We start from the raw sequence: 14,197 nt of genomic DNA on the forward strand, positions 1-14,197 counted from the left end.
TTGGCAGAAACATTCGCCAACCTTCGTAGGTATGATATCAAGCTCAATCCCGCCAAGTGTTCATTCGGTGTTCCCAGCGGAAAGTTGCTCGGTTTCTTCGTTTTCGAACGAGGGATCGATGTCAACCCCGAAAAGATCGGGACCATCGTCCGAATGGAGAGGCCGGTCAGAATACACGATGTTCAACGACTCACAGGTTGCCTAGCGGCTTTGAGCAGGTTTATCAGTCGACTCGGCGAGAAAGCACTTCCTCTGTACCGACTCATGAAGAAATCAGATACTTTCGAGTGGACAGATGAAGCCCAAGTCGCATTCGACGACCTCAAAGTCCTACTTTCCACCCAGCCGGTTCTTACTGCTCCGCTCAGTAAAGAGCCCCTTCTTCTGTACATCGCGGCTACAAATCATGTCGTCAGCACTGTTCTTAGAGTCGAACGAGAAGAAGAAGGCAAAGCATACAAATTTCAGCGGCCAGTGTATTACGTCTCCGAAGTCCTGACTCCTTCCAAGAAGAGGTATCCCCACTATCAAAAACTTATCTACGAGATTTACATGACTGCGAAGAAGGTGGCCCATTATTTCCAAGACCACTCGGTGTCTGTTGTTTCTGATGCTCCGTTGTCAGAAATCCTCCACAATCGGGACGCATCAGGCCGAGTGGCGAAGTGGGCAATGGAGATGTTGTACTGCGATATCAAGTTCGAGGCCAAGAAGGCTATAAAGTCTCAAGCTTTGGCTGACTTGATAGCAGAATGGGTAGAACAACAGCAACCGACCCACATCTACTCGGCTCAATGGACAATGTTCTTCGATGGGTCCAAGATGTTGAATGGCTCCGGCGCTGGCGTTGTGATCGTACGTCAAAGGGCGACAAACTCAAGTATGTGCTGCAGATACACTTTGATTCCTCCAACAATGAGGCACAGTATGAAGTTCTCCTTTATGGATTGCGCATGGCCATCGCACTCGGCGTCCGTCGCCTGATGGTCTATGGCGATTCGGATTTGGTGGTTAATCAAGTGATGAAAGAGTGGGACGTCAGGAACCCCACCATGACCACATACTGTAATGCAGTGAGGAAGCTCGAGAAGAAGTTTGAAGGTCTAGAGCTCCACCATGTTCCGCGACTGAAGAACCAAGCAGTTGATGAGTTGGCAAAACTCAGGTCCACTCGGAGACCAGTCCCGAGTGACGTCTGCCTCGAGCACCTCCACCTTCCTTCAGTTAAAGAAGATCCTTTCACAGAGGAGCCAGTACAACCAAAGAGCTCAACAGATCCGACTGAAGTCGACATACCTGCTGTGGTTGATCTGGTCATGGAGATTCTTGCCGTCATCCCCGATTGGACTGTGCCGATCATTGCATATATCCTGAGGCAGGAATTACCAGAAGACGAAGTCCAAGCCAGACAGATAGTCCACAGGTCGAAGTCGTTCACTGTCATTGATGGCCAGTTGTACAAGGAAAGTGTTTCAGGCGTTCTTCAATGATGCATCTCCCCAGAGGAGGGACAGTTAATACTGGAAGAAATTCACTCGGGACCTGCGGTCATCACGCCTCTTCGATTGCAATCGTCGCCAAAGCATTCAGAGCTGGCTTCTTCTGGCTACAGGCGAACGAAATGGCCAAAGATATGGTCGACAGATGTGAAGGCTGTCAGTTCTACTCCAACAAGTCCCACAAGCCAACATCTGCGTTGAAGACAATCCCTCTTGTGTGGCCATTTGCAGTATGGGGATTAGATACAGTCGGTCCATTCAGGACAGGCCAAGGAGGGTACACACATCTGTTGGTGGCAGTCGACAAGTTCACAAAATGGATTGATTCAAGAGGCTCGATGCCCTTACAGCCATCAAGTTTGTCAGAGACATCATCTCCAGATTCGGGGTACCCCACAGCATAATCACGGACAACGGAACAAACTTTGACTCGGACAGATTCAAAAGTTTCTGTGCAAGCCAATGTATCCGAGTGGATTTTGCATCCGTGGCGCATCCTCAATCAAACGGACAAGCAGAGCGGGCGAATGGACTTATTCTGCAAGGTATGAAGCCCCGACTCCTGCGAGAGGTGGGACATGCCGCTGGCGCATGGGTCACCGAGCTACCTTCAGTGCTTTGGGGTCTCCGCACAACCCCAAACAGATCTACAGGGCGATCACCGTTCTTCCTCGTTTACGGAGCAGAAGCAGTCATTCCGAGTGACTTGCTTCACAATGTTCCACGAGTCGAATTCTTCTCCAAAGCTGAAGCACAACAAGGGAGGCAAGACGGAGTGGACCTTCTAGAGGAGGAGCGCGAGATGGCGCTGACTCGCTCAACCATTTATCAACAAGATCTGCGGCGCTTTCACGCACGCCACGTCAGGAGTCGCACGTTCCAAGCAGGTGACCTGGTGCTCCGTGTGGATCAGCAAAGACCTCACAAGTTGGCACCTGTCTGGGAAGGACCCTTCATCGTCTCCAAGGTGCTGAACAACGGAGCATACAGACTCTACAACATCGACAGGAAGACAGACGAGCCGCGAGCATGGAACGGAGATCTCCTGAAGCGCTTCTACACGTGACCGTCGACTGAAGCAATGTAAAGAACAAGTATTGGTGAAATAATATAAAGCAGATTGAGCTTTTGCAGATTCAAAATTCTTCCGCGGTCGCAGACTCCGGTCTAAAAAAAACTTAGCTGCGATCCAGAATCGCCTAAGTACTGATTTTCTCTGAGTGTGCACTAAACGTCGCACTCGGGGACTTAGCTGCGATCAAGAATCGCCTAAGTACCGACTTTCTTCGAGTTTGCACTAAACATCGCACTCGGGGACTTAGCTGCGATCAAGAATCGCCTAAGTACTAACCTTCTCCGTGTGTGCACTAAACGTCGCACTCGGGGACTTAGCTGCGATCAAGAATCACCTAAGTACTAACCTTCTCTGTGTGTGCACTAAACGTCGCACTCGGGGACTTAGCTGCGATCAAGAATCGCCTAAGTACTAACCTTCTCCGTGTGTGCACTAAACGTCGCACTCGGGGACTTAACTGCGATCAAGAATCGCCTAAGTACTAACTTTCTCCGTGTGTGCACTAAACGTCGCACTCGGGGACTTAGCTGCGATCAAGAATCGCCTAAGTACTAACTTTCTCCGTGTGTGCACTAAACGTCGCACTCGGGGACTTAGCTGCGATCAAGAATCGCCTAAGTACTAACCTTCTCCGTGTGTGCACTAAACGTCGCACTCGGGGATTGAGCTGCGATCAAGAATCGCCTAAGTACTAACCTTCTCCGTGTGTGCACTAAACGTCGTACTCGGGGACTTAGCTGCGATCAAGAATCGCCTAAGTACTAACTTTCTCCGTGTGTGCACTAAACGTCGCACTCGGGGACTTAGATGCGATCAAGAATCGCCTAAGTACTAACTTTCTCCGTGTGTGCACTAAACGTCGCACTCGGGGACTTAGCTGCGATCAAGAATCGCCTAAGTACTAACTTTCTCCGTATGTGCACTAAACGTCGCACTCGGGGACTTAGCTGCGATCAAGAATCGCCTAAGTACTAACTTTCTCCGTGTGTGCACTAAACGTCGCACTCGGGGACTTAGGTGCGATCAAAAATCGCCTAAGTACTAACTTTCTCCGTGTGTGCACTAAACATCGCACTCGGGGACTTAGCTGCGATCAAGAATCGCCTCAGTACAAAGCTTCCTGCGACTGTATCCCACAGATACACTCGGGGACTCAGCAGACACTCATTGAGGCTCATGTGGATGTCAAGACCACTGACAATTACATGAGTAGCAGACCCTCATTGAGGCTCATGTGGATGTCAAGACCACTGACAATTACATGAGTACCAACTCGCTCCGAGTGAGGCCTGTCCGACGCACTCGACGACTTAGCCGCGATCATGAATCGCCTAAGTACTCTATTGCCTTCGAGTGTACCCTACAGATCCACTCGGAGACTCAGCAGACACTCATTGAGGCTCATTTGGATGTCAAGACCACTGACAATTACATGAATTCCAACTCGCTTCGAGTGCGGCTTGTCTGTCGCACTCGACAACTTACCGCGATCATGAGTCGCCTAAGTATTCTATTACCTTCGAGTGTATCCTACAGATCCACTCGGAGACTCCGCAGACCCTCAGAGAGGCTCATGCAGATGTCAAGGCAACTGACACTTACATGCTCCGCATGTTTGCCATTGGCTTCACCAAGAAACGCCAAACAAAAACTCGAGCCAAAATTCCAACAGAAGAGCAAACGATTTGATTCAAATTCGAAGTTCACCTAAAGATAGTTGACTCGGTGCGGATCAAGCTTACCCGCACCGAAGCAAGAATGTGACGGTCAACAGAAGTGGCCAAGGTTTCTTACAACCAACACTCGGCATACCGAGGTAAAAGTTTTCTTAAGCGTCGTCCGGATTGGCGCTAGGACTGGAGGGCTCCACGAATGTGTCCAGGTCGATCCCGTCGGCGATGCGGGTGCCACTCTCAAGGAAGGTTTCCATGAAGTCTTCGAATCGAAGTTTCTTCGTGTTGGCGACCTTCAACGCTTTCAGCTTCTCTTCGCGCACCTCCTTGCAATGCACTCGGACCAGGGACAGAGCAACGTCTGCACCACAGCGAGCCGCAGACTTCTTCCATGACTGCACTCGGTTTGGGACCTCCTCCAGTCGAGTCATCAAGCTTTCCATCTCATGCCGCGACTCATCTTCAGGCCAAAGCTTCTTGTCGATCCGGGCGACGACTTCTCTCAGTCGACCGATGAAAGGACCAACTTTGCCCACGCGAATGTCCGCTCGGAGCAGATCTCGATTGGCGTCCTCGCCGAGTGGAGTGTTCTCAAGTATCGATCGCTCGACGTCAGCTGCTTCAGCCTCAACGTCCATGCAAAAATCTGCAAAGACAGGACAAGCAAACAATAAGCGCCGAGTGAAATGGAAATACCACAAGCACTCGGACAACAGTACTTACCACCGAGAAGCGTTGTCATCTGCCGGGCCCAGTCACTGACATATTTTTCCTGCGCTATACACCGCCTGTTCAACACCTTCATTTGTCCCATCGGCTCGGACCTATGCGTTTTCATCCTCTCAATTTCAGCAGTCAATGCCTTGTTTGCTTCACGGGCCTGCTCCAACGACTTCTCTCGTTCCGCCAGAACGTCCTCCATAACAGCCATTGCAACCAGTGCCGCATCCAGCTCACCAGCAAACTGAACCTTTTCAGCCCTAAGAGTCTCGTATGCTGTCCCCATCTCACAAGTTTTCTGCCAGCCAACACCAAGAGACGATCAGACAAATCCAACAATAAAAAGTCTAAGTTCTTCAGACCCCTGCCGACGCAAGCAGTCGACAGCGGTCTCGGGGACTACACCCAGTGGGTTCACTGAGAGTGACCCTACTGGCATGAAACTCAAACAGGTCCGCCCTATTGAGATACATGACAACACCTACGCCTAAGAGGCTAATACTACCCGACCTGAGTAAAATTACTCTCGGGGACTCTTACAGTAGGTGCACTCTGAGTGCCTCAACTGTTAGCATTCGACCAGATTATTTACGGATCTGATCAAGTCAAAGACAATATGCATAAAGACAACTGCCGGTGCAAGCACTCGACAGAAGTCTCGGGGACTACACCCACTGGGTTCACTCAGAGTGAACCCATTGCAAAAATCATACGGTATCCGAGCACACCCAGTGGGTTACAAGAGAAAAGTAAATACTTACTAGCCCACTTACTCGGATATCGTCCCGCAGCTCCAAGCTTCGCTGGTACAGGCATGCGATGGAGTCGTACGCTTTCTTGGCTTCTCCCGCCATCAGCTCCGCCTGCACCATGGCCCTCTTGGCCGCTCCCACCTGATCCTCCAGGAGGCGCTGGACGTTGAACTCAACATTCGACGAGCCTGGCATCGTTGGAGGCTCCTTGGGCATCCCAAGGCCCGCTCCAGTCGGTTCAGCAGCAACCAGCGCCGTTTCAGTCGGCGGCACGTCCGCGGCGAGAGCAGTAGCTGGCGGAACAGCCTCAAGGACAGGCACCGCAGCTTGCTCGGATCTCTCCTGGTCACCATCATCCACATAAATCACCCCTGAAGAAAGCCAGACCGAACGGCGTGAGATCTCAGAAAAAGAAAGAGGCTAATGTGAACTCTCGGAATCACTACGACGCACCTGACTGGGACGAGACGACGTTGTCCATATCCATGGGGTCATCCCCCTGGCGTGCCGGAGAGGTGGCAGAGGTAGCAACTCTGTCGAGTGAAATTCATTCGACCAGTAAACAGGAGTCCAATCGAATATCAGAAGAAGTTAGAAGAACAATACACTTACATTGAGGTGACGGGAACGGTGACCCTCATCCGCGACAAAGCCTTCCGAGGTTTAGATCCGCTCGGTTTGGCCACCTTGGAAGGCTGACCCGCAAGTTCGGTAGCAGCGTCCCTGGTCCTCTTGGTGCTCCGAGCACTCGGACCCTTGGGAACAGTTGACGGGGCACTCAGAACCGTAGGAGCAGTTGTGTAACGACCAAGATGCGGTCCTTTCCGATCTGGGGGTCGAGGCCCCCGGATAGGAAAGAAGCGCATCTAAGCATTTCGCAAGCAAGTAAACATAGCACAAAATAATAATTACAAGTAGACAATTTGGGATTCAACTGTCTTCTTATTAATAATACAGAGTACAACGCAGATACAAACAAGGTAGTTCCGGTACGGACTACAAAACAAGGAAAATGCTATGCTACCCGCTGCAGGCCCACGATCACGACCACGGCTCAGTCCTCTGGATAGTTCACGTAAAGGCGGTCTGTCTCCTCGTCGTACTGCCACGCCAGCTAGGTGCCGTCGGGATCATCTGCCTCTGGGGTACCTGTACCTGCTGGGAGTTTCGGAGGAATCCGTGAGCCACGGGGACTCAGCAATCTAAGACCTTGGTGCCAGAACTAGTCATGTTATTGGGTAAGGAAGGGATGAAGTGTTACAGGATGCTGCATCCTATGATTGAATACGTGGCTAACTTACGCAAAAGAGAAGTGAAGGTGGTCTACGCTAACGGTCGGGATTACTTGATCAGAAAGTGATCCTGAACACCTACCTACGGCATTCATAACCCCACCGTGTTCCCGAGCGAAGAGAGATCTTTGAAGGGACAGTCACGGTTACACACTCAGTTGGCAGTTTTATTAGTTTATGTTTAAGTTCTCTAATACCGGATGTTAACAAAATATTCCAAGTTGCCACATAACCGCGGGCACGGCTTTCCGAAAGATTAAACCCTGCAGGGATGCTCCAACTAGTCCATCACAAACGAACACAGGCCTTAAAGGCATCCTCTATCACGAAGCTCGTGATCTCGTCGGATTCCTTAGAGGAAAACCTCAACTCTGGGTGAAACCAAAGCTTCACTAGGATTCCTATACGCAAGATATACCGCTAAGGTAAGACAAGGCTAGCAGGACCTCCCGACGTGTCGACGACCCCGATAAGAGCCGCGTATCTCAGTCTCAGGACACGCCGGATGGAACTAGCTACAGGTACCAAACCTCAAGTTTCCTTGTGGTGGCCCCGCAGGCAGACCAGTTTGGACCAACACTCATGAGGAGCACTGGCCCGGGTTGTTGATTAAGAAACCTCGGGGTAGCTACTCCCTATGCAGATTATTATTAAGTGATTAGCAAATTAACACCAAAGTTGGGTCCTGTCGGACAAGCCTTAGCACTACGCGATTTATCAAGGGGGTCCCCATAACAACCCCGAACGTGTTAGGAGCGATCATTATGGAATCAAACACCGGTAACCGGTAACTAAGGCGGCAATAACGGAACGAAGCACCCGGCAAAAGGCTAGGCCTCCCGTCATTTACCAAGTATATAGGTGCATTAAATAAACAACAGAATTTGATATAATGATATCAAGCTCATGTCATCACATGAGTTTAAAACACCTGCAACTAACAATGCTAACATTAGTAGCTGAGCAAGCCTACCTAGCCATACAAGTTTGCTAGGAAAGAGTACGGTGTTTAGGCTCATGGCATATGAAGAGGCAATTTAATTTCAGTGGTAGGCAGCGAGCAATATGACATGGAATCGAAACTAACATAACAAGTCTAGAGATGGAATCAAGGTCATATCATCTTGCCTGTGATATCCTCAGCTTGGAATGGTTCTGGATCGTTCTGCACGTACTCTCCTGACTCCACGTATTCGTTCTCCGCTCCCGGTGCTACCCAACATAAGAATAACAGCCAATGAACAGCAGCACCACAAAATGCAACAATCACATGATGCATGAGATGAAAGTTGAGCATGCACCACTATTTCTATCACTAGCACAAGCAAAATAAACTACAGCAAGTTTCTGGACAGAACTTGCACTAAACTATTTTGACATGCATGAGAATGACATGAACAGATGCAGCTCATGAAAACGGTGCAAAACCATATAAAGAACATTGCAAACGGAGCTACGGATCAACGGGAATCAACGAAACACGATATGAAGCTCTACGTGAAAGATTCAACACCACACACACAATTGGCACAAATCTAGTATTCCCAGGTTGCCAAGACATGTAATAACCCAACATGAATGAAATGGAGCAAGGTAGAACACCACAACATCAATTAAGCACAAACTTTGAACAAAATGGCAAAACTACATAATCTGCCAGAATCTGCATCTTAGCTGTTTGAGAGCAACATGCAACATAGCTACAGGTCTTCAAACATGACAAATAATATATGTGGCTGTTGCCAACCAAGAACACTACAAGCACCAGCAAGAATCACAGCAAAAGGAATTAAACTCTAGAAGATACAAGGCCACAAACTTTCCCAAAACCATCAGATCTCAGGGACTTAGTGAAAATTCCTGCACCTGAGTTTCTGTTTCTGTTCTGAAGCTTTTTGACAGCAATCAAAACACAACCTGCTGGACTCCAAATGACTTGAAAATTTACAGGAAGCTTCACAAACATATCAGGTTCAAAATACTATCACTGAACTAAGGCCAGATCTGAACAGAATGACCAGCACATCCTCATCTACAGGGGAAGAAAATGTTTCCAGAATCCCAGACTTAGTGAAATTTTCAGAGTTCAAAAATCTGGAATTTTTCCAGCCACATGCCCACTTTGTCTAGGCATAGTTTGCACACACATGTCACCAAGAGGTAATTGACACCACTATGGTGTTGAGCACAAACCCCTACTATTAACACACAAAAACCCATGCCCTTGGGCTCCATCTATACCATGGAATCAAGGACCAAACTCTCAACAAAACTGCAAATGCAACTCCACAAGGTATTCTTCTAAGATGACAATTACATAGGTTGAGTTTCATGTGCACAATGACAAACTGACATGGGGGTTTGAACCCCATGTTTGTGTCATGCACATCAACAACACCAACACATATACCACATTATCACTAGCATCAAGCACAACAAAATATAACTTCTATGCTACAAGAGAGTTTGCACACCCTCACATATGGGCATGTGATGGTACACACTCTCACATGCACCACAAGGAACACCCTAGGAATCATGTCACCCTCAAGGTGCAACCCCCACAAGAATCTACCCATGCTTAACTAGTAAGCTCCACCTACACATGCTTTCATAGCTAGCCACCTAGTGCATCACATACACACCAAATACATGTGGTGAGGGGGAGGCATCCACACCCCACTAAATCTATACAAGCAATTAAAGCTACAAGAACAACTTAGCCCACACTAAAGCTCAAAAGATGTGGCTATACATGCTTCACTAGTGCAAACTTTCACACCTTAAAGCACAACACTTACAAGTAGCAAAACAACTAGCACCAACTCCTATCAAGGTTAACTTCACACCACAAAGGTTCCATCATCATAGGTTTCACAAGGCTAGCAACATCATCTACCACTCACTAGTGTGCAAAACACACACACAAAGAAATCTGCCCTAACTATACTAGTAGGAAAAGAACTAAAACACCACTATGTCTAAGAGTTAGAAAAACAGAATAAAAATAGGCAGAAAAGAAAAGACAACAAAAAAAAGAAACAGGGCCTCCTGGGAATCGAACCCAGTACCTCCTGGTACACAGCAGCACCACCTAGCCACTACACCACTATCACTATGTCGACAGGATAGGGGAAGAGAACAGGGTATCATATCCCTGATGCTCCTGCGCGGGAAAAACAGAAAAAAAAAAACAAATAGCGCCGAGGGGGGGGGGGAATCGAACCCACACCCTACTCATCAGGCTCACAGCACCACTACCACTGGACTACGGCACGGCTTCTGAACTAGTACGCGCAAGAAAAGAAAATGAAGGGATTCTCCCGAACTGATCTGCCCTCTGATCTACCCTACTCAACAGAGACACATCAGGCAACATACGCAGATCCAACTGCTCACTCCAACGTCGACGGGGAAGCACCCCGTCCGCGGCGCTGCTGGCACGAGGGGGAGATCCACTGCTACTGCTACGAGCCTACCTGTCGCTCTGAAAAAGAGATACACACGCAAACACCTGCTGCCTTGGGTCCTGCCGGACAGAAGCCTGGCAACAGAGAAGAAGGCGCACGCCCTGCTGCCGCAATGGCTCATCGCGCCGGATGGAGGCGAGCTCCTGCTCCTACCACTACCAAACAACAGCAACACGCCTACCACACCATGCTACGCACCGCACAACTCGCTACTCTCTGACGAACGGCAACAGAGAAGAAACAAAGAACCCTACTTCGGATCTTGACCGAACCAAGGAGGAGGAGGCAAGGGGGCGATGATCCTCACCTTGGGGAGAAGAGGGGGCGCCGATCGGGAAGGAGGAGCGCCGGAGGGGAAGAAGGCCGTCGACGAAGAAGTTCCTGATCTGCAGAACCGAAGGAGAGGTGGAAGACACCGCGGGCACGTCCTTGACGGGATCGGGGTCGTCGGTGTGGTCGATCCCCGGGGCTCCTAGCGCCGGGAATTGATCGCGGGGATCCAGCTGGAGCTCCCGGACATGGCGACGGCGGCGAACAGAGGCGGGGGCGCGACGGTCGCCGGCGGGGAGCTGCTCACTCTCGGTCTAACCCTACAGAGTCTCACCTGCCGACGGGAGAAGAGAGAAGGGAAGGAAGAGAGGTGGCGGCGGCAGGAGGGAATGGAGGAACCCTAGGCGAGGGGAGGGAGGCACGGACGCCAACGCGCTTAAAAAGGGAGGACCTCGACGTCCATGAGACCTCACGGCGTCGCGCGTGTTCTCTCTGGCGCCTGACGGACAGCTCGCACGGGGAGGAAACGGCGTCAGAAGGAGGGAAGGAGGCCGCTGGCGTGGGCTCCTAGCGCCGGGAGGAAGAGCAGATGGGCCAGCAAAGTGGAAGGAAGCCCACAGGCGACCACTATAAGAAAGGCCCCAGTGGCCTTTCCCGAATAAAAGAAAAACCAAGAAGGAAAAGAAATAAAACAAATAATCTGGTGGGAATAAACTTAAAAGGAAAAATCCCCTGGTCATAGAAAAATATGACCTAAATTAAAAAAATAAGAACAAGATTTTTAGAGTAGGCAAATATTTTACAAAACAGCATTAAGTTTGCTGTTTTGTGTCATTGCCACCTGTATAAAATCACTCTCAAAAATCACCAAACTAGCATAACTACACACTCACTTTAATCCCTAAACACAAGACATTTTAGAACAACTTTTGGGAAGATGGAATTTTGAACATGAGATAAAAGGAAAGGAAAAGGGTTTGAAATAGCAAGGAACTTTGAAATTACATAGCACTCACTCCTACACATCACACTCCAACATCACATGCATCACACAAGATATTACAATACCACAACATCACACCTAGCAAGATCACATGCAATCAAAACATGACATAGAATCATAAGGTATGGCAAGGATGGTATGGCATGGATGCAATCATGCAAAAGAAGAATAGAAGGTGACACATGAATTCATACATGCATAGAAACTCTCATGACAAAGTCAAGGTGGTCCCACATGGAAGGTTACAAAAAGGGAAAGTCCTACACTTGGGGCATTACAAGTTGGCGGAGCACTCGAGGATGCTGGAAGGGCCGAGAGAGCTGCAGGTTCATGTCGGCGCTTGGTTCGATGCTCTGGCGGTGGGGGTGGCGAGTCCTGCTCTTCGTCTTCCTTCTCCTCTTCACTAGACTCTTCCTCCGTTTCCCCACTGTCGGAGACGTACTCGACGCTCTCCATGCTGCCCCCCCTGGCTGCCCTCCTCCTCCTCCTCGGCCGGGTTCCCGTTCGAGACAGGGGAGAACCAGTTGGTCCACTTCTGCATAAAATACAGTCGGCGACATCAGGCGTCAGACAGAGATTCAAGAAAGCGATAAAACTAAGACAGTTACGTGCACTCGACAAGTGGTACTCACCTCGTTCGGAGGAGGGTTGTCCGCGCAGAAAGCCCTCACTCGCCGGGACCCTCTGGGGTTCTCGCAGGCGCCTGTGATCTGGAGCACCCACGACGCCACCTTCTCCTCGGTCACGCCCAAGACGTTGGTCCGAGTGGAGTCTTCGGGCCCCGTGTAGTGCCACATGGCGTGGTCGCGAGCCTGCAGTGGTTGGATGCGCCGACCAAGGAAAACCTCCAGCAAATCTATGCCGGTGACTCCCCTTCTAACGACATCTACGAGTGCGTCGACCAGAGGCTGGATATCGATCTTCTCCGCCTTCGTGAGCGCAAGCTGCTTAGGCGGAACGGGTCGATCTAAGCTAAAAGGAGGCAATCCTGTCATGGCATTCGGGCAAGCAACGTCCTGGCAGTAGAACCATGTCGACTGCCAGTTGCTAACCGACTCGCTCAGCTGAAGAGCAGGATAACTACTTCTACTCTTCTTCTGGAAACCTAAGCCTCCGCAGAGCTGGAGAAGGTGTGTCTTATCATCCGACTGGTGAAGTCGTTTGATAGTTTGGGATCTAGCAGAGAAAATATGTTTGAAAAGCACCCAATGGGGGGACAGCCGATGAAGCACTCGCACAGGACTATGAAAGCAGAGAGATGAGCTATAGCATTCGGGGGAAAGTGGTGAAGCTGCGCCCCGAAGTGGTTCATTATGCCCTTGAAGAAAGGATGTGGGGGCAGGGAGAAACCTCGATACACGTGGCTGAGCAGCAGGACGCGCTCCCCCTCCCGGGGCACCGGCTCGATCTCACCCTCCGCCGACAACCTCCACGACTTGTGCACGATCATCCCGTGCTCCACCAGCTCCAGCAGATCCCCTTCCGTCACCGTGGAGGGGAGGAAGTCCCCCTGGATCCACCCCGCCGGTAGCGCTCGCTGTCGCCGCTGAGCAGGAGCCGCCGCCTTCTCCTTCTTCTTCTTCGCCTCCAGCTTGCTAGTCTGACCCTTGGTCATGGCGGAAGCTGTGGGTCCGCGGAGGAGAAGGAAACGGAAGGAGCTTGGGTGCGCGAGAGGAGGCGAGAGGAGCGGAGCAAGCAAAGGCAAGAGATCCGGCGAGCGTAACGAGAAAACCCTCGCCGCTGAGGTTTAAGTAAGGTTTCGACTGCGTCACTGGCAGGTGGCCTCGAAACCTTATCTCCCGACCAACCGCGGCGATATCAGTGGAGAAGATGAAGGCGCGAGAATCAAGGCGTCAGGCGCTACTCGAGCGCGATGTCGTCATCCCCGCTGAGCGCGCGGTAACCGAAATTTAAGGATCCCGGAAAATCCGCCGCTGTCAGTTGACTGGTCACGTCAGGAGATACCCTGGAAGTACTCGGTTTCCGACAGTTTGTTCCATAAATACTTCCACTCGGATCGTTAGTCAGAAAAGATAAAATGGATCGAGGCAAGCAACGCCAAAGTCACATCCGTTCCAGTCGGATCCAAACTTCAAGCATCGCTTCGTCGTTCCATCCCCAATCCATTCGGGGACTAATGATGGGGTTATAGTCCTAGGGTAGGGTCATAGGTCTGCCCTGTAGGTCCAACTCAAGGACTACCTCCTCATAAAGGACAAGGCCCTTAGTCAGTACCGACCAAATTAAGGAGTTCCCTTCATCCAGTCGGTAACAAATCCTCGACCATCCAATCGGAGATTAGCATTTGGAGTTTATCAAACTAACCGACTGGATTCCACTATATGCATCGTAACCTCCCTGGAGGGAAACGGTCATACGTTTCCATGTGCCTTTATTAGCATTTAAGACGTACGTTACCTGTAACGTATGCATTTATTCGCCA

This window comes from Hordeum vulgare, chromosome 2H (assembly GCF_904849725.1).
Source record: "Hordeum vulgare subsp. vulgare chromosome 2H, MorexV3_pseudomolecules_assembly, whole genome shotgun sequence".
NCBI lineage: Eukaryota > Viridiplantae > Streptophyta > Magnoliopsida > Poales > Poaceae > Hordeum > Hordeum vulgare.